Raw genomic sequence first — 18690 nt, forward strand, 5'->3', positions numbered from 1 at the left:
TTCTGTAAATTAAGATTATCGGTTAATTCATAATAATTAAGACAATTTTCCAGGTTAGATGCGTGTTAGAGTTGAAACTAAATTAGTTTAATTTAATAAAAAACTGTTATAAAAATGTCTTCCCTGACCGGGAATTGAACCCAGACAGTAAGAGTGCCGAATTCTAATCATGAGACTGCCAGGGAACACTGAAGTGAAGTGACGCAATAATCGTAATTAGAATGAGTCAATCTGTATTGGATACAAATTAATTTCGCGTGTTTACATGTAAAGAATTTCATGACTCTGCGGCTTATAGATCTATTTACATTATATCTGAAATATTTTGCCATTTATTGGGGTGCATCTATCTTCATTGGAAACCTCATTAAAGTGCTCGAACCTCTTCTATTTCCATCATGCCGGCTGTACAAGAGCCACAAATCAAATGTAATCTCACACGGCGTGCTGGCATCTTCCAGTTCTATATATGTACATAGAGAATTCATGGTGAAAGGTCATCGACCTAAAGGTTACACATACATGTAAAAATACTGGAGTCAGTTGTACATTTATTTTCTTTATTTTTATAACATACTTCTGGATATTAATATATAAATATCTGTGTTTAAAACTGTGATTCTTCTAAATGGATTTTGGGTGTATCATTGCGCTGGTGATGAATAAATGTGAATGTATCTGTGTGTTATTGATCAATGTCTTTGTGTGTATCGGTGTTCTGCTTAAAGTCATTTGCGTGTAATTTAAAAGTAAGACAGAAATAAATAGCCAGAACATATTTTTGAATGAGACAGCTTCACCCAAATAAATGAATAAATAATACCGATACATGTAAATATTGGATAAGTAACTGAAGGAATAAAGTGTGCAGGCCTACGGGGAAACGGCGGGGGAGTGGGACTAGCTGAAGGGCTCTTGCAGAGAGCCGGCGCGGGCTGGACGGGCCGAATGGCCTCTTTCTATTCTGTATCCATTCCCTGATTCTATGATGTAGTTCTGTAAGTGGTGAAAGGCGACTACAGTGGCTGACCAGCACCTCAGGGATAGGCAATAAATGCTGGCCTTGCCAGCGAGACCTACATCCCAGAAACCAATCTAATAAAATACATTTAATTCAAGTTCTCATTGTTGTGAGATAACCATTAATATATTAATTATCCAGACTCATATGAGCTGCAAAGCAACCATGACCCCGACGTCATTTGAACACGCAGCCTCGGGATCAGGCGCACTACCGTTGCGACACGAGGACTAGACAGCTCCCAATCATATTCAGGTTGACAAGAATCATTGCTGGTCCTTGGTGGTCGACTGGAACTCACCCGGTTATGATTCTTAATCAAGGAATTCAGCGTGACAAAAGATTTGGCTACAGTTCACTTTATATAAGTAATTCTAGTCTGTGAGACGAGTTATAATTGCTTGCATCACCGTTAATAAACCCAGTACTTTCTGTTACAGATTTAGGTTACAGACTCTCTTTGCGGGGCGCTTGTTATGGGTTTAATATTACAAACTGGGTGACATGGCTGATCGTGATCAGGCAGGGGGAGGCTGAGCGGCCCCATTGTGTGGGTGTGGAAGAGAACACGTTAGGGGTGTGCGGGGGGAATCAGTGACATTTTTTGTAAAGGGCAGCAGAGAAGAAGGACTGAGAGCTTTCAGTGTGGGACAGAAGTTGTTTAAAGTGAGGCAACACATTGCCGATCAGCACAGAGGGAGTTCACTGAGTCAGGTCCCCTCTGCTGCTGCTATAGAGCCGGGGTGTCCGCAGTGTAGCGGTTGTCACGTTCGAGGTTTGGCGAGCAACCAGAGGCGAATTTATCTTCCTGTCAAAAGGGCCACAACGGCTTCTCCCCTGTTCTTTAATTGTTCTTTATTTCACTTCACTGAATAGATAACTTCGAGTGAGAGAAAACCGATCCACAGTGAGACCCATTTCATTTTATGTTCACTTTTAAACACTGGAGTCTCCGAATCGCTGAAGTTCAGAAATGTAATCCATGAATCTGCAGGGTGGCAGTCAGTAAGAAACCGTTTCTGTCTGGATCCGGGAGAGGTGATGGCTTCCGGCTGAAGATTGCCGGTACTGTCGATAGATTTTTGTTGGGTAAGCGTATTCAGGGTTACGTAACCAAAGCGGGTAGATGGAGTGAAGATACAGATCTGCTCTGATTTAATTGAATGGCGCAACAGGCTCGAGGGGCTGAATGGCCTTCTCCTCTTCCTATGGACAGGCGAATTATGCCATTCAAATGGCAGCGTTACAATGAGTGAAGTAATTCTCAATGGTATTTCCCATATAGGACACAGTTTGGGTTGCGGTACTGTAAGGAGGATTTGGGGAAAGTTGGCGCTGATTTAGGGAATCTCCGCCGCGCGTGTCGCAATTTGACTAGGTGGGCCTTATTTTATTTAAAAATTGAGGCTGGGGACTTTCTCATTGAGAATGTGGAAGCAAAACAACACAGATTAATAGGAAAACACAGGGTCAGCGACGGGATTCAAAGTGCAGTTTCAATCGGTCTGCCTGAGTGTCCATTGAATAAGAAACAAAGAAAACGCATCTCCAAAAATGCCCCACACCGTGTTATGATTCCGGAAACTGAGCCGGGGGAGAAATAGAGACATAAAAGCACAGGGATATAGAGAGGAGGAAGAGCGAAGGGGAAATTACCGTTTCCACGGAGAACTAATGCAGAGACTCCTCTGCTGCGCCTGGAGCGCCCTCCTGCAGCCCGGATACATTAACATCCTAACAGCTCATTAACTGTAGGAGTGGGCCCGGGCGGCGCTTCAGAAGACAGGTCGAAAAGGCAAAGTCACTGTCTCGGTCTCCAGTGCTCTGGTCATCAAGAATAGCCACACACACAAAATGGTTTTGCAATGGTTAGCTCCTCACCTGGCTAGATTTGAACCGGCGTTCTCGGGGATCGATTTTTCGCTTCGGTTGTTTGAATACATAAAGCCCCAAATCCCAAACGAGCGCTCGTGTCGCCGGCCACTATTCAAACTGCAGTTGAATCTTTTGCAATCACCATTAAATAACCGATTACCATAATTTACAGAATGAAAGAAAGGCGATAGACACTTCAATAACGCATTTTGCCCTTTGTAAGTAATCAACTGTTAACCATATCTCATTTTACACATTGCATTATAGGAATCTCGTTTAAAATATTAATTGATTATCAAAGCATAAATCTGGGGCAACTTTTGCTAAAATTAACAGGACTATTCACTGAACAGAATAACATTTTTGCGAATGTATTGTGTTTACTTGCGCTCGAACCGGGGATTTTCCGCGTGTGATAACCGTTACCCTACGGACACTGCTGCACAGGTGATCACAGAGAATAGAATCAGTAGTGAACAAAATATCCCACGGTGCTCATTTTCAGATTCAACGTAGTCAGCGTTTACGTCAAGTGAAAGATTTTATCAGTGAAACGATTGTTAGTAATTGTTAATCGTATTTGTGCCTTTAATTAAATTTTGTGCCGTCTGACTCCGGTTCATGTCTCTTCTTCCTCTGTTTAATAAGAAAGCAGGGTTTTGACGTTAGCCAGACTGCACTGCGCCTGATATTAGTGAGCTCATCCTTCACATGAGTGATGCTGTTTAAGGTGAACCAATCAGCAGAGAGTTGCTTCACTGGTCAGTTCCCCTCTGTTAAAGGTCCTTAGCCAGCGGTTCCTTTTGTGTAGTGGTTATCACGTTCGCTTTGCACGCAGTAGATTCACGATTCGATCCCGGGCGTGAGCGTTATGTTTAAGTTTGCTTCCGAGTTCATTCTCTAACCAAAAGGGCTGTCGTGACTGCTCACTTACTCTTCAATTGCTCTTATTTCACTTCACTAAATAGATAACTTTGAGTGAGAGTAAACTGATTCACCGAGTGATCCATCGCATGTGAGGCGGACACGGTAACCGCCACACTGCAGCCGATCAAAGGGCGAGAAACCACTCAATATAAAGGATGAGCTCACAGACATCAGGGGCAGTGCAGTCTGGTCAACGTCCAGCCCCTCCTGTTTTATTCAACGGAGGAAGAAGAGACATGAACGGGAGTCAGACGCCACAAACTTTAATTAAAGGCACAAATGCGAGTAACACTTACAATCTTTTCACTGTGAAATTATTTCACTTGATTGCAAATCTGACTGCGTTAAATCTGAAAGTCAGCACCATTGGAGTTGATATTCACTGCTGATTCTATTTTCTGTGCACGGTAGATATAACCGGTCCTGTTCAATTTGACAAAAGTTGGCCCAGATTCCTGGTGTCATCAGCAATGAACATTTTAAACCAGGTTCCTAAAGCACAGTCTGTAAAATGAGATATGGGTAACAGTTAACATGCAAAGCACAGAACAAATGATTGAAGAATCGATTCTCGCTCCGTTAGCATTCCTTTAGTTGTGCAAAAGATAATAATCGGATAATTAATGATGCTTTCCCGTGAAAAAAAGACCACAGTTTAACAAAAGACGTCCGGTGACTGACAGGTAAGCGCTGCTTCTGCAGCTGTCTGACACCGAGTGGGAGTGGGATTTTAAAGCCCTTTTATTGAGGAACGTTTATATATATAAACATCCCCGCTTGTTGTTGTCGACCTCATGGCACAACGTTAGCTGTGTGTTCAAATCAGGTCGGGTCACAACTTTTTTGGATAAATCCAGATTTAATATTTTCTTTGCTGTTTCACAATAACCAGACGCTTGCTCGAAATTCTGTCTCACTGTTTCCCCAGAGTCAGGGAGAGAAGAGCCTGATGGCATCAGTTAAATAAGCGGACAAGACACGATCACAGATATTCGTTCAGAATCAACTTGCAGGTGCCCCGACATAACGTTAAGAAGTCAGGATGTTCGAGCGGTCTCCCCTGGAGGTGTGGGTTCAGATCCCACTCCTGACATTCTTTATTTTTGATTAGGTTTGAGGTGCTGTATTAGTTTGAGGTGCTGTATTAGTTTGAGGTTCTGTCTTAGTTTGAGGTGCTGTATTAGTTTGAGGTGCTGTATTAGTTTGAGGTGCTGTATTAGTTTGAGGTACTGTATTAGTTTGAGGTGACGTATTAGTTTGAGGTGCTGTATTAGTTTGAGGTGCTATATTAGTTTGAGGTGCCGTATTAGTTTGTGCTGTATTAGTTTGAGGTGCTGTATTAGTTTAAGGTGCTGTATTAGTTTGAGGCGCTGTATTAGTCTGAGGTGCTGTATTAGTTTGAGATGCTGTACTAATTTGAGGTGCTTTATTAGTTTGACCCACTGTATTAGTTTGAGGTGCTGTATTAGATTGAGGTGCTGTATTAGATTGAGTTGCTGTATTAGATTGAGGTGCTGTATTGCAGCACGGTGGCATAGTGGTTAGCACTGTTGCCTCACAGCGCCAGGGACCCGGGTTCGAATCCGGCCTCAGGTGACTGTCTGTGTGGAGTTTGCACATTCTCCCCATGTTTGCGTGGGTTTTCTCCGGGTGCTCCGGTTTCCTCCCACAGTCCAAAGATGTGCGGGTTAGGTTGATTGGCTATGATAAAAATTGACCCTTAGTGTTAGGGGGATTAAATATGTGGGGTTACGGGGATAGGGTGGGATATGTGTTGGTGTAGGGGTTGCGGGGATCGGGTGGGATATGTGTCGGTGCAGGCTCGATGGGCCGAAATGGCCTCTATCTGCACTGTGAGGTTTCTGTGATTCTGTGAGTAGTTTGAGGTGCGGTATTACTTTGAGGTGCTGTATTAGTTTGCAGGCGCTGTATTGGTTTGAGGTGCTGTATTAATTTGAGGTGCTCTTTTAGTTTGAGGTGCTGTATTAGTTTGAGGTGCCGCATTAGTTGGAGGGGCTGTATTAGTTTGAGGTGCTGTATTATTTTGAGGTGCTGTATTAGATTGAGGTGATCTTTTAGTTTGAGGTGCTGTATTAGTTTGAGGGTTTGTATTAGTTTGCATTGCTGTACTAGTTTGAGGTGCTGTATTAGTTTGAGGGTCTGTATGAGTTTGAGGTGCTGTATTAGTTTGAAGTGCTGTATTAGTTTGAGGTGCTGTATTAGTTTGAGGTGCCATATTAGTTTGAGGCACTGTATTAGTTTGAGGCGCTGTATTAGTTTGAGGTGCTGTATTAGTTTGAGGGGCTGTATTAGTTTGAGGTGCTGTATTAGTTTGAGGTGCTGTATTAGTTTGAGGTGCTGTTTTAGTTTGAGGTGCCGTATTAGTTTGAGGTGCTGTATTAGTTTGAGGTGCTGTATTAGTTTGAGGTGCCGTATTAGTTTGAGGTGCTTTATTAGTTTTACATGCTGTATTGATTTACCTGGGATGGCAGGAATGACGTATGAGGAGAGATTGGGTCGATTGGGCTTACACTCGCTGGAATTTAGAAGAATGAGAGGGGATTTCATTGAAACTTAAAAAATTCTAATATGAATAGGCAGACTAGATGCAGTAAGGATGTTCCCGATGGTGGGAGACTCCAGAATCAGGGGTCACAGTCTAAGGATAAGGGGTAAGCCATTTAGGACTGAGATGAGGAGGAATTTCTTCACCCAGAGTGTGGTGAACCTGTGGAATTGTCTACCACAGAAGGCAGTTGAGGCCAATTTATTTATTAAATATATTCAAGAAGGAGTTAGATATATTTCTTAAGGCTAAAGTGATCAAGGGATATGGGGAGAAGGCAGGGACAGGGTACTGAATTTGGATGATCAGCCATGATCTCATTGAATGAAGGAACAGGATCGAGGGGCCGAATGGCCTACTCCTGCTCCTATCCTCTATCTTTCTATGACTTGAGGTGCTATATTAGTTTGATGCACTGTATTAGTTTAAGGGGCTGTGTTAGTTTCAGGTGCTGTATTAGATTGAGCCGCTGTATTAGTTTGAGGTGTTGTATTAGTTTGAGGTGCTGTATTAATTTGAGGCACTGTATTAGCTTGAGGTGTTGTATTAGTTTGAGGTGTTGTATTAGTTTGTGGTGCTGTATTAATTTGAGGCACTGTATTAGTTTGAGGCGCTGTATTAGTTTGAGGCACTGTATTAGTTTGAGGTGCTGTATTAGTTTGAGGTGTTGTATTAGTTTGAGGTGCTGTATTAGTTTGAGGGGCTGTATTAGTTTGAGATGCTGCATTAGTTTGAGGTGCTGTATTAGTTTGAGGCGCTGTATTCATTTGAGGTGCTGTATTAGATTGAGGTGCTGTATTAGTTTGAGGCACTGTATTAGTTTGAGGCTCTGTATTATTTTGAGGTGCTGTATTAGTTTGAGGTGCTGTATTAGTTTGAGGTGCTGTATTAGTTTGAGATGCCATATTCATTTGAGGTGCTGTATTAGTTTGTGGCTCTGTATTAGATTGAGGTGCTGTATTAGTTTGAGGTGCTGTATTAGTTTGAGATGCTCTATTAGTTTGAGGCGCTGTATTAGTTTGAGGCGCTGTATTAGTTTGAGGTGCTGTATTAGTTTGAGGTGCTTTATTAGTTTGAGGGTCTGTATTAGTTTGAGTTGCTGTATTCGTTTGAGGTTTTGTATTCGTTTGATGTAGTGTACTATTTTGAGGTGCTGTATTAGTTTGAGGTGCTTTATTAGTTTGAGAGGCTGTATTAGTTTGAGTTGCTGTATTCGTTTGAGGTTTTGTATTCGTTTGATGCAGTGTACTATTTTGAGGTGTATGATTTTGAGCTGTTGCATTAGTTTGAGCCGCGATATTAGTTTGAGGGGCTGTATTATTTTGAGGTGTTGTATTATTTTGACACAGTGTATTAGCTTGAGGTGTTGTACTATTATGACATAGTGTATTAGTTTGAGAATTTTTATTAGTTGGAGGTAGTGTATTATTTTGAGGTGTACTAGTTTGAGGTTCTGTAATAATTTGATGTGCCATATTAGTTTGACCTGTATTTGTTTGAGGTGCTCGATTAGTTTGAGGTGCTGCATTAGATTGAGGAGCTGAATTGGTTTGAGGTGCTGTATTACTTTGAGGTGCTATATTTTTTTGAGGTGTATTAATTTGAGATAGTGTATCAGTTCGAGAATTTGTATTAGGTGAGGTGAAGCATCCATTTGAACAGCTGTAATAGTTTGAGGGGCCGCGTAGAAGAGGCGAGGAAAGGATGTACAAGTGACGTTTGGAACAGATACTTTGGAATCCGATACAGGTTTGATTAACTTGTATATCGAGATCGGAACTATAACGTATTTGAGTTCTCCGGTTAAAATTCGCAAGAATATGTCTAAATGCTGTTGTTAATTATATGTCTAATTATTGCAGGATTAATAACTCTGACATTTAATGTTGCGAACACTTTGGCTGCACTGCGCGTTCTCCAGCTGTGCTCGGTGCGCCGTCCCCTTCAACCCATCGCTCACAGGGACTGTTCCATTCAGCGTTTCTATTCTCTGGCCCTTGGTGAAATTTCATAGATTGAAAGCGACGTGTCTCACCCCCGAGTTCGTCACCGACTCGCTAACCGCTGCACAGCGACCACACTCTGCTCCCGTGAGATGGAGTCCCAGAAGCTGTTTCAAGCTCGAGTGCAGTTACAGGCAGAACTCATTCAAAGAAAGTCCAAGACATTGAGGAGCCTGAGTCTTTCCACCAAACTCCTTCCCAAAGAGTTTAGATTCACGTGGGGGGAATTTGGGCACATCTTTCCCCACCTTACAACACTTCAAAGATACTGCAATGGTTGTAAAGCGCTTTGGGCTGTCCTGAGCTCGTGAAAAGCGCTGTGTCAATGGGAGACTTTCTTTGCAATAGTTTCAACTGCAAGTTCAAAATCCGTGGACAAAAGTAGTGTACGTCCAGGATTTCAACCCACAATATCTCGCAAGTTTCAAGCAGCGAGAATCAAACCCCCTAGACCAAAGAGCCGACTGATTGGCGGTAATGCAGATAAGAGGTAACCATGCTAAAACCATTTTGTGTGTGTGGCTATTCTTGATGAGCAGAGCAGATGAGACCGACACAGTGTCTTTGCCTTTTCGCCCTGTCTTCTGAAGCGCCGCCCGGTCCCACTCGTACAGTTAATGAGCTGTTAGGATGTTAATGTATCCGGGCTGCAGGAGGCCACCCCAGGCGCAGCAGAGGGGATTCTGCATTAGTTCTCCGTGGAAACAGTATTTTTCCCCTTCTCTCTTACTCTTCTCTATATCACTCTTTTTTTTTCTTATTTCTACCCCCGTCTCAGTTTCCTGAATCATAACACGCTGTGGGACATTATTGGAGACGCGCTTTCTTTGTTAGTTATTGAAAGGACACCCAGGCAGACCGATTCAAACTGCACTTCGAATCCCGTCGCTCACCCTGTGTTTTTCTATTAATCTGTGTTATTTTGCTTCCGCATTCTGAACCTCTTTAATGTAGCGACACGCGAGGGGGAGATTCCCTAAATCATGCCAATTTTCCCCAAACTCTGCTTACAGTACCGCAACCCAAACTGTGTCCTATATGGGACATATTATTCAGAATTACTTCACTCACTGTAACGCTGCCATTTGAAAGGTATAATTCGCCTGACAATGCGTGTTTTATTTGTACAAACATGTAAATTATTCCTGTTTTCATATTTAGTAATCTTGAATGGAGAAAAGGCATTAAATTGCCTCTACCCACTTTCGAACCATTGAGTTTTCGTGTGTTAGCGGAATGCGATAACTATTACACACCAGAAACCGTCCAGCATCGAGTGCATTGCATTGCAGCGACTCCATAGGAACAGGAGAAGGCCATTCAGCCCCTCGAGCCTGTTCCATCATTGAATTAGATCAGGGCTAGTCTGTATCTTCACTCCAGCTACCCGCTTTGATTCCTTAACCCTTAATACCCTTACTCAACAAAAATCTATCGACAGTACCGGCAATCTTGAGCCTGAAACCAGAATCGCTGCCGGATCCAGAGAGAAATGGCTTCTTACTGACGGCCACCCTGCAGATTAATGGATTATATTTCTGGATCAGTTTTCTCTCACTCAAAGTTATCTATTCATAGAAACAGAGAAACATAGAAGGTAGGAGCAGGAGTAGGCCATTCGGTCTGTCGAGCCTGCTCCGTCAGTCAATGAGATCATGGCTGATCATCCAAATTAGGTGCCCTGTCCCTGCCTTCTCCACATATTCCTTGATCCCTTTAGCCATAAGAAATATACCTAACTCAGTGAAGTGAAATAAAGAGCAATTAAAGAACAAGGTAGAAGCCGCTGTGGCCCTTTTGACAGGAGAATCAATTCGCCTCTGTTTGTTCGGCACAGCAAGTTTAAAACATATTTATTTCCACGCGGGCTCGAATCTGATAACCGCTACAATGTGGAAATCACCGGCTCTGTAGCAGCAGCAGAGGGGCACTGAGTCAGTTAACTCCCTCTGTGCTGATCGGCAATGTGCTGCCTCAATTTAAACAGCTTCTGTCCCACACTGAATGCTCTCAGTCCTTCTCCCCCGCTGCCCTTTACAAAAAATGTCACTGATTCCCCCCGCACGCCCCTAACGTGAATCCTTCCACATCCTGACAGTGGGGCCGCTGAAGCTCCCACTGTCTCCCCGCGATCAGCGATCTCTCCCAGTTTGCAAAATTAAACGCGGAACAAATGTCACGAAAAGAGCGTCTGTAACCGAAATCTGTAACAGAAAGTAATGGATTTATTAACCAAGATTAAAGCAATTATCACTCGTCTCACAGACTTGAATTATCTTTCTGTAATTTACTGTTACCAAATCTTGTGTCAACATAAATTCCTTGATTGAGAATCGAAAGCAGGTGAGTGTCATTCGACCACCAGGAACCAGGTATGATACTTTTGTATATATGAACTTGAATACAGAGCAAAAGCTGTCTAGACCTTCTGGCGCAACGGTAGCGTGTCTTACTCCAAATCAGAAAGCTGCGTGTTCAAAACATGTCGGGTGACTATTCTTTTACAGCTCATATCAGTCTGGACAATTAATATCTTATTTGTTAACTCACAACAATGAGTACTGGTATTCGATATATTTTTTATATTCGTTCCTGGGATGTAGGTTTCGCTGGCAAGGCCAGCATTTATTGCCCATCACCGAGGTGGTGGTGAATCACTGTAGTCGCCTTTCACCACTTACAGATAGATCTACATCATAGAATCAGAGAATGGATACAGCACAGAAGGAGGCCATTCGGCCCGTCCAGCCCGTGCCGGCTCTCTGCAAGAGCCCTTCAGCTAGTCCCACTCCCCCGCCCTTTCCCAGGAGCCCTGCACATTTTATTTCCTTCAGGCACTTATCGAAGATTTCCATGCATCTGTGTTATTGATTTATTTATTTGGGGGAATCTGTCTCATTCAAAAAGCATGTTCTGGCTCTTTATGTCTGTATTCCTTTTAAATGCCACGCAAATACATTTATACAGAACACAGTTACGCACAAATACATTGAGAAATAACACACAGATACAATCACATTTATTCATCACCAGCTCACTGATACACCTAAAATCCATTTAGAAGAATCTCACTTTCAAACACAGATATTTATATATTGACAACCTGCTGCATATGATAAAAGTCAAGAAATTAAATGTACAACTGACACACAAGGGGAGACTGGATAGGCACTTGAGGGAAATAAACTTTCAGGGCTACGGGGATCGAGCGGGGGGAATGGGACTGACTGGATTGCTCCACAGAGAGCCGGCACGGACTCGAACGGCCGAATGGCCTCCTTCTGTGCCGCTATGACTCTATGACTCAATGACATGCAAAGGATCGCATCAGAACACAAACACTCACTTGATATAGAAACATGCCACCCATGTACACACAGTCACAGCTCATATTGTCACACGAAGCTGGTTCCATTTCTGTGAAAAGTCTACACGCCAAAAGTTTAATTGTCTTTCACAAACTGCCCGCCCTGTTGTGTATTTCGAGCAGTTTCCTACTTTCACAGTGGCGATTCTGGGGCTGGGTCCGTGTCATAAACACTCAAGATTTTACACCAAGGCTCCAAAAATACAATGAGCTCGGGATAAAGGTTCATCACATGCTGAGGGCTAATTAAATGATTGAAGTTCCACAAAATAACTTTATGGATTAATAAATGATGTTTAAACCAATTATTCTTTTTTCCACATGAAAGTCATGTAATTCATTTAAATCAGGTCTCGAATTAAAAACTGTTACTCCACTGACCGGGAATCAAATCCAAGAGAACGCTGAATCCTACCCACTAGGGAACGTTGCATTGCACCGTCACAATATTTATCAATGCATGTGAGTCTATTTGGAGTAAAGTATGCAATAGCGAAATACTGCAGAGGCTGGGAATCTGACATAAAAACAGAAAATTCTAGAAATACTCAGCAACTCAGGCAGCATCTGTGGAGAGAGAAACAGAGTTAACGTTTCAGGTCGATGACCTTTCGTCAGAACTGGGAGAAGTTAGAGATGAAACAGATTTTAGGCAAATGGGGGAGAGGAGGAAACAGCAAGAGGCAATATTAGTGATAAGGTGGAAGGCAGGAGAGATTAAATGACAAAAGGGATGAAGGTGCGAGGCAAAAGGAGATGGCAATGGGACAAGTAAAGGAAGGAGAGATGGGACCACAGGAGGTGTAAATGGGAATGGCAGAATCATCAACAGCTGCCATCTGAAAAAATAGGAGCAGAGGTTATGGTCTGAAATTGTTGAACTCGATGTTGAGTCCTGAATGCTATAAATATTTTTACATGTACGTGTAATCTTTAGGTCGATGACCTTTCGTCATTAATTCTCTATATACAGATATAGAACTGGAAGAAGCCAGCGCGCCGTGTGAGGTTACATTTGAGTTGTGGCTGTTGCACAGCCGGTATGAGGGAAACAGAAGAGGTTGGAGCATTTTACTGAGGTTTCGAATGAAGATAAATGCACCCCAATAAATCACAGAATCACAGAAACCCCACAGTGCAGATAGAGGCCATTTCGGCCCATCGAGCCTGCACCGACACATATCCCACCCGGTACCCGTAACCCCTACACCAACACATACCCCACCCTATCCCGGTAACCCCACGTGTTTAATCCCCCTAACACTAAGGGTCAATTTATCATAGCTTCAGGTACATGAAACTGGATTTGTAAGCCGCAGTGTCATGAATTGCTTTTTGATGTAAACAATCAAAACGAATTTGTATCCAATACGGATTGACCCATTCTATTTACAATTATCGCATTATTATTCCGTGTTCCCTGGTAGTCTAGTGGTTAGGATTCGGCGTGCTCACCGCCGCGGCTGGTCAGGGAAGCAATTTTTGTAACAGTCTTTAATTAATTTAAACCAACTTGTAAAATTACTTACATGTATCTATTGTGAACAAATGTTTTAATTACCATTAATTAACCGATAATCTTAATTTGCAGAATGAATTAAATGCTAAAGATACTTCAATAACGTGTATTGTGCTTTCTATGTGATGAACTGTTATGCATATCTCATTTTACACCATAGCCCGGATTTTACGGTGCTTCCGACAGCGAATGCACAGCGTAGGCTCTCGTATGCCTTCAGAACCACCCCGCAAGTTCCAGGTTTCCGCACGCCCGAAAGCCCAGAACTTGTGATCTGTCAAGTTTCGCTGGGACAGAGCCACCGCATCCGCTACAACATAACTTTTGCTGGTGCAGAGTTGGGCTAACTACTGCCCAGCGGATGCCCTGGAAACCCTTACACCTGGTAATAGAATCATAGAAATTTACGGCACAGAAAGAGGCCATTCGGCCCTTCGTGTCCACGTTGGTCGAAAGAGCTATCCAGCCTAATAGCAGGCGTAAGACCTTCTTTTGCCAGTGCACGGGTGAAAATAAATGTTAAAATATTTTTTTTTAATGATATACACATACATACATTTTAAATTAGTTTAGGTAAACTCTGGCCCGCTTTAAAATGTTCAAATATATATTTCATAAAATTAAAAATTGTATTTTAAATGTTTAATTAATTTCATTAAGTTTGAACAAGTCATCATTTATTTTTATTTCCGTGGTGTGAAATGTTATTTATTTGGAGATGTCGACTATGTTGTGGGGTTTCTGTACATAAATGGAATCCCCATTACCCTCATAGGAACCCCCCTTTTTGATTGGTTGGTCTGGCCCATGTGATCTCAGGGATGCTTGCGAACCGTGTGCGCCCCTGGGATCCGTGTGCCTTTATGCAGGCGGACGCCAGCAGGCCCAGGGCGGCAAGAGTGCGAAGCTCCAGAGACACCAGGTAATTCGGATTTGTTTTTCGATTCCGAGGCCTTAGCCGGTGGGGAGCCCCCGATCGCAATTTCCAGGCCAATGTATTTCAGGAGTCTGGTTTAAAATGTTCATTGCTTATGTCACCAGGTGTCTTGTGCAACTTTTGTTCAATTTAACAGGACCTGTTATTGCACAGAATAACATTTTCTGGAACATGAATACTGCAGTTGAGGCCGAACCAGTGTTTTATAAAGGTTCATCATAACTTCCTTGCTTTTGTGCTCTATGCCTCTATCTGTAAAGCCCCGGGTTCCATAAGCTTTTTAAACTGATTTCTCAACCTGTCCTGCCACCTTCAATGATTTGTGCACATATACCCCCAGGTCTCTCTGTTCCTGCACCCACTTTGGAAATGTATCCTTTAATTTATATTGCCTCTCCTCATTCTTCCAACCAAAATGTATCACTTCACAGTTTTCTGCATTTAACTTCATCTGCCACATGTCCGCCCATTCCACCAGCCTGTCCATGTCCACTTGGAGTCTATCACTGCACTCCTCACTGCTCACTATACTTCCAAGTTTTGTATCATCAGCAAGTTTTGAAATTGTGCCCTGGACACCTGACTCCAAATAATTAATATATGTCAAGATGTGCCGTGGTCCTAGTACCGACCCCTGGGGAACACCTTCCTCCAGTCAGAGAAATAACCGTTCACCACTACTCTGTTTCCTATCTCTTAGCCAATTTCACATCCATGCTGCCACTGTCCCTCTTATTCCATGGGCTTCAACATTGCTGGCAAGCCTGTTATGCGGCACTTTATCAAGTGCCTTTTGGAAGTCCATGTTCACCACATCAACCGCATTTCCCTCATCAACCCTTTCTTTCACCTCATCAAATAATTTAATCAAGTTGGTAAAAGACGATTTGCCTTTAACAAATCCGTGCAGACTTTCCTTAATTCATCCATACTTGTCCAAGTGACCGGTCATTTTGTCCAGGATTATCCTGTCTAAAAGCTTCCTGACTACCGACGTTAAGCTGACTGGCCTGTAGTTGCTGGTTTGAACCTTATACTCCTTTTTGAACAAGGGTGTAACATTTGCAATTCTCCACACGTCTGGCACCACCGCCATATCCAATGAGTATTGGAAGATTCTGGCCAGTAACTTCACAATTTCCACCTGTGCTTCCCTGAGCATCCTAGGATGCATTTCATCTGGTCCTGGTGACTTATGGACATAAATACAGCCAGCTTTCCTGGCACCTCCTCTTTAACAATTGTTATCACATCCAATATCTCAACCACAGCTCAATAACTGTAGGTCTGGGACTGGGCGGCGCTTCAGAAGACAGGTCCAAAAGGCACAGTCACTGTCTCGGTTTCAAGTGCTGTGCTCATCAAGAATAGCCACATACACAAAATGGTTTTTACAATAGTTACCTCTTATCTCCACTACTTTTAACCAGTCGGCTCCTTGGTTTTCAGTATGTTATGGGAAAAAGAGAGCTGCAGCAAACCGGCGTCCAGAAGAGAATATAAACAAAAGGTTTACAGCCAGCCTTTCTAGTACCTCCTCTTTATCAATTTTTATCCCATCCAATATCTGAACCACAGCTCATTAACTGTAGGTCTGGGACCGGGCGGCGCTTGAGAAGACAGGTCCAAAAGGCAAAGTCATTGTCTCGGTCTCAAGTGCTCTGATCATCAAGTAAAACCACACAGAAAAAATGGTTTTACAATGGTTAGCTCTTATTTCCAGTTTTATCTATCAGTTTGCTCGTTGCTTTAGAGGTATGATTCTCCCTTCGGGACTATTAGTTCGAGAAGTCAACGGTTCAAATCCCGGACGATCCTTTATTTTGCCCACGAATTATGAACTTGCTGTTCGAACTTCTGCAAAAAAAAAAAACACTGGCATTGATACAGAGCTTTTCACGAACTCAGGACGTCCCAAAGCGCTTTATAACCATTGAAGTACATTTGAAGTGTTGCAATGTGGGGAAAGGCGTGCCCAAATCACCCCCACATGAATCTCAACACGTTGGGAAGGTGCAAAGAATCAGGCGCCTCAATGACTTGGACTTTCTTTGAATGAGTTCTGCTTGTAACTGCACTCGAGCTTGAAACAGCTCCTGGGCCTCCATCTCACGGGAGCAGAGTGTGGTCGCTGTGCAGAGGTTAGCGAGTCGGTGACGAGCTCGGGGTTGAGTCGCGTCGCTTTCAATCTATGAAATTTCACCAAGGTCCAGAGAATAGAAACGCTGAATGGAACAGACCCTGTGAGCGATGGACTGAAGGGGGCGGCGCTCCGAGCACAGCTGGGAAACGCGCAGAGCAGTAAAAGTGTTCGCAACGATAAATGTCAGATTTATTAATTTTGCAACAATTAGAAGTATAATTAACAACAGCTTTTAAACAAATCTTTGCGAATTTTAGCCGAGGACAAACACACGAGAGATATTGACAAGGTGAGAACGCGCTTTGCGATCAGAAAATTGGCTGAATCCCTGTGGTTAATGAAAGGGCTTTTGATGCTTGATTTCCTTACACACCTTGGAATTCAGGTGATCCTGGTTCATGGTTTGCAGAACAATTTAAACCCCTGGGTTAAACCAGAGGGAAGGAAATTCGGCAGTTTAATGAGTTTGAAAGGAACATTTTTGACTTGTGCATTTCGGTCAGAGAAATGCCAGTGAAAGGAAATCATTGCAGAAGGAGCGATTCTGTAGTGTCCCTTCTGTCTGAACAGTGCTTTCTCGATGCTGAATTAAGTAGAGGTTTCCGTAGTGTAGCGGTTACCACGTTTGCCTCACTCGCGAAAGGTGCCCGGGCGGAAACATTATCTTTCTGTGAAATAAATTTCACAGGTTTCTTGTGTCAGAAGCAACGAACAATTTAAAGCAGACTCCTAAAATACACAGTGCGCAAATTCTGATAGGGTATAAATCTTCGTCAATGAATAAACTTTCACAAATTATTAAAGTTAAATTACTCAACTTTCGACTGTCCCTTACTGTGAGCATTTCTTTCATTCTGCAAAACAACGCTTTCGGTGAATGAATGTTGATTAAAACAATTAAACCACTAAACTACCAGAACACACATTAAAGAGTTGATCACAATTGCTGATATTTCTTATCTTTCTTCTGGTGTTTTTTCAGCTCTTGGTCCTTTTCAGCTCCTGACTGCGGATATTCCTCTGATTAAACGTGAACAAACTGAAATATCTCGCAGCCGCGGCCTTGGTTAATACCAACAGATCTAAGCCGCATTTCAGGCCCGAAAACAAACCCATTAATTATTCGCTTTTCCCCAGCTCCAGAGCTCAGATTGTTACTGCCCATCCCTGGAGCTGCAAGATTCCAGGGACCCGGGACAAACCTCCCCATACACCGAGCACAAGCTCAGGAAAACCCCGGGGGAGATGATATCCCAGCAAATGAGTCTTCAACAGCATTGAACAAGCACCCGGACGGAAACGTTCTTCATGTGGAAGTGATGAGATTCCGAAATTAATAAAACAAGTCAGGATGGCCGAGCGGTCTAAGGCGCTCCGTTCAGATCGCAGTCTGCTCTGGAGGTGGCGGGTTCGACTCCCACTTGTGACAGTCTTTACATTTAATTACCAAGCGGAACTCATTTAATTTCACAGCAACGTCAAGCACTTTGGGACATCCCTTAAAAGTGGGATTCAGCAGTTCACCTGCTCCATTCACATAGAAACATAAAAGAGAAGCCCCTCGAGCCTGCAACGCCATTTAATGAGATCATGGCTGATCATCCACATTCAGTACCCTGTCCCTGCTTTCTCCCCATATCCCTTTATCTCTTCAGCCTTAAGAAATATATCCAACTCCTTCTTGAATATATTTAATGAATTGGCCTCAACTGCCTTCTGTGGTACAGAATTCAACAGGTTCACCACTCTCTGGGTGAAGAAATTCCTCCTCATCTCAGCCCGAAGTGGCTTACCCCTTATCCTTAGACTGTGACTGCTGGTTCTGGATTCCCGCACCATCGGGATCATTCTTCCTGCATCTAGTGTGTCTAGTCCTGTTAGAATTTTGTAAGTTTCAATGAGATCCCCTCTCGTTCTTCTAAACTCTAGCGAATGTAAGCCGAATCATCTCAATCTGTCTTCGTACGTCATTCCTGCCATCCCATGTATCAGTCTGGTGAATCTTCGCTGCACTCCCTCCATGGCAAGAACATCCTTCCTCAGATAAGGTGACCAAAGCTGCACACAATACTCAAGGTATGGCCTCACCAAGGCCTTGTACAACTGCAGCAAGACATCCTTGCTCCTGTACTCGAAACCTCTCACAATAAAGGCCAACATTTGCCTTGTTAACCACCTGCTGCACCTGCATGCTGACCTTCAGCGATTGGTGCACACGGACACCCAGGTCTCATTGCAGTTCCCCTTTTCCCAATCTATTGACATTCTGATAATAAGCAGTCTTCCTGTTTTTGCCACCAAAGTTGATAACCTCACATTTATCCACATTATA

This window comes from Somniosus microcephalus, unplaced genomic scaffold (assembly GCF_052327205.1).
Source record: "Somniosus microcephalus isolate GS21.2 unplaced genomic scaffold, FLI_Smic_1.0 scaffold39, whole genome shotgun sequence".
NCBI lineage: Eukaryota > Metazoa > Chordata > Chondrichthyes > Squaliformes > Somniosidae > Somniosus > Somniosus microcephalus.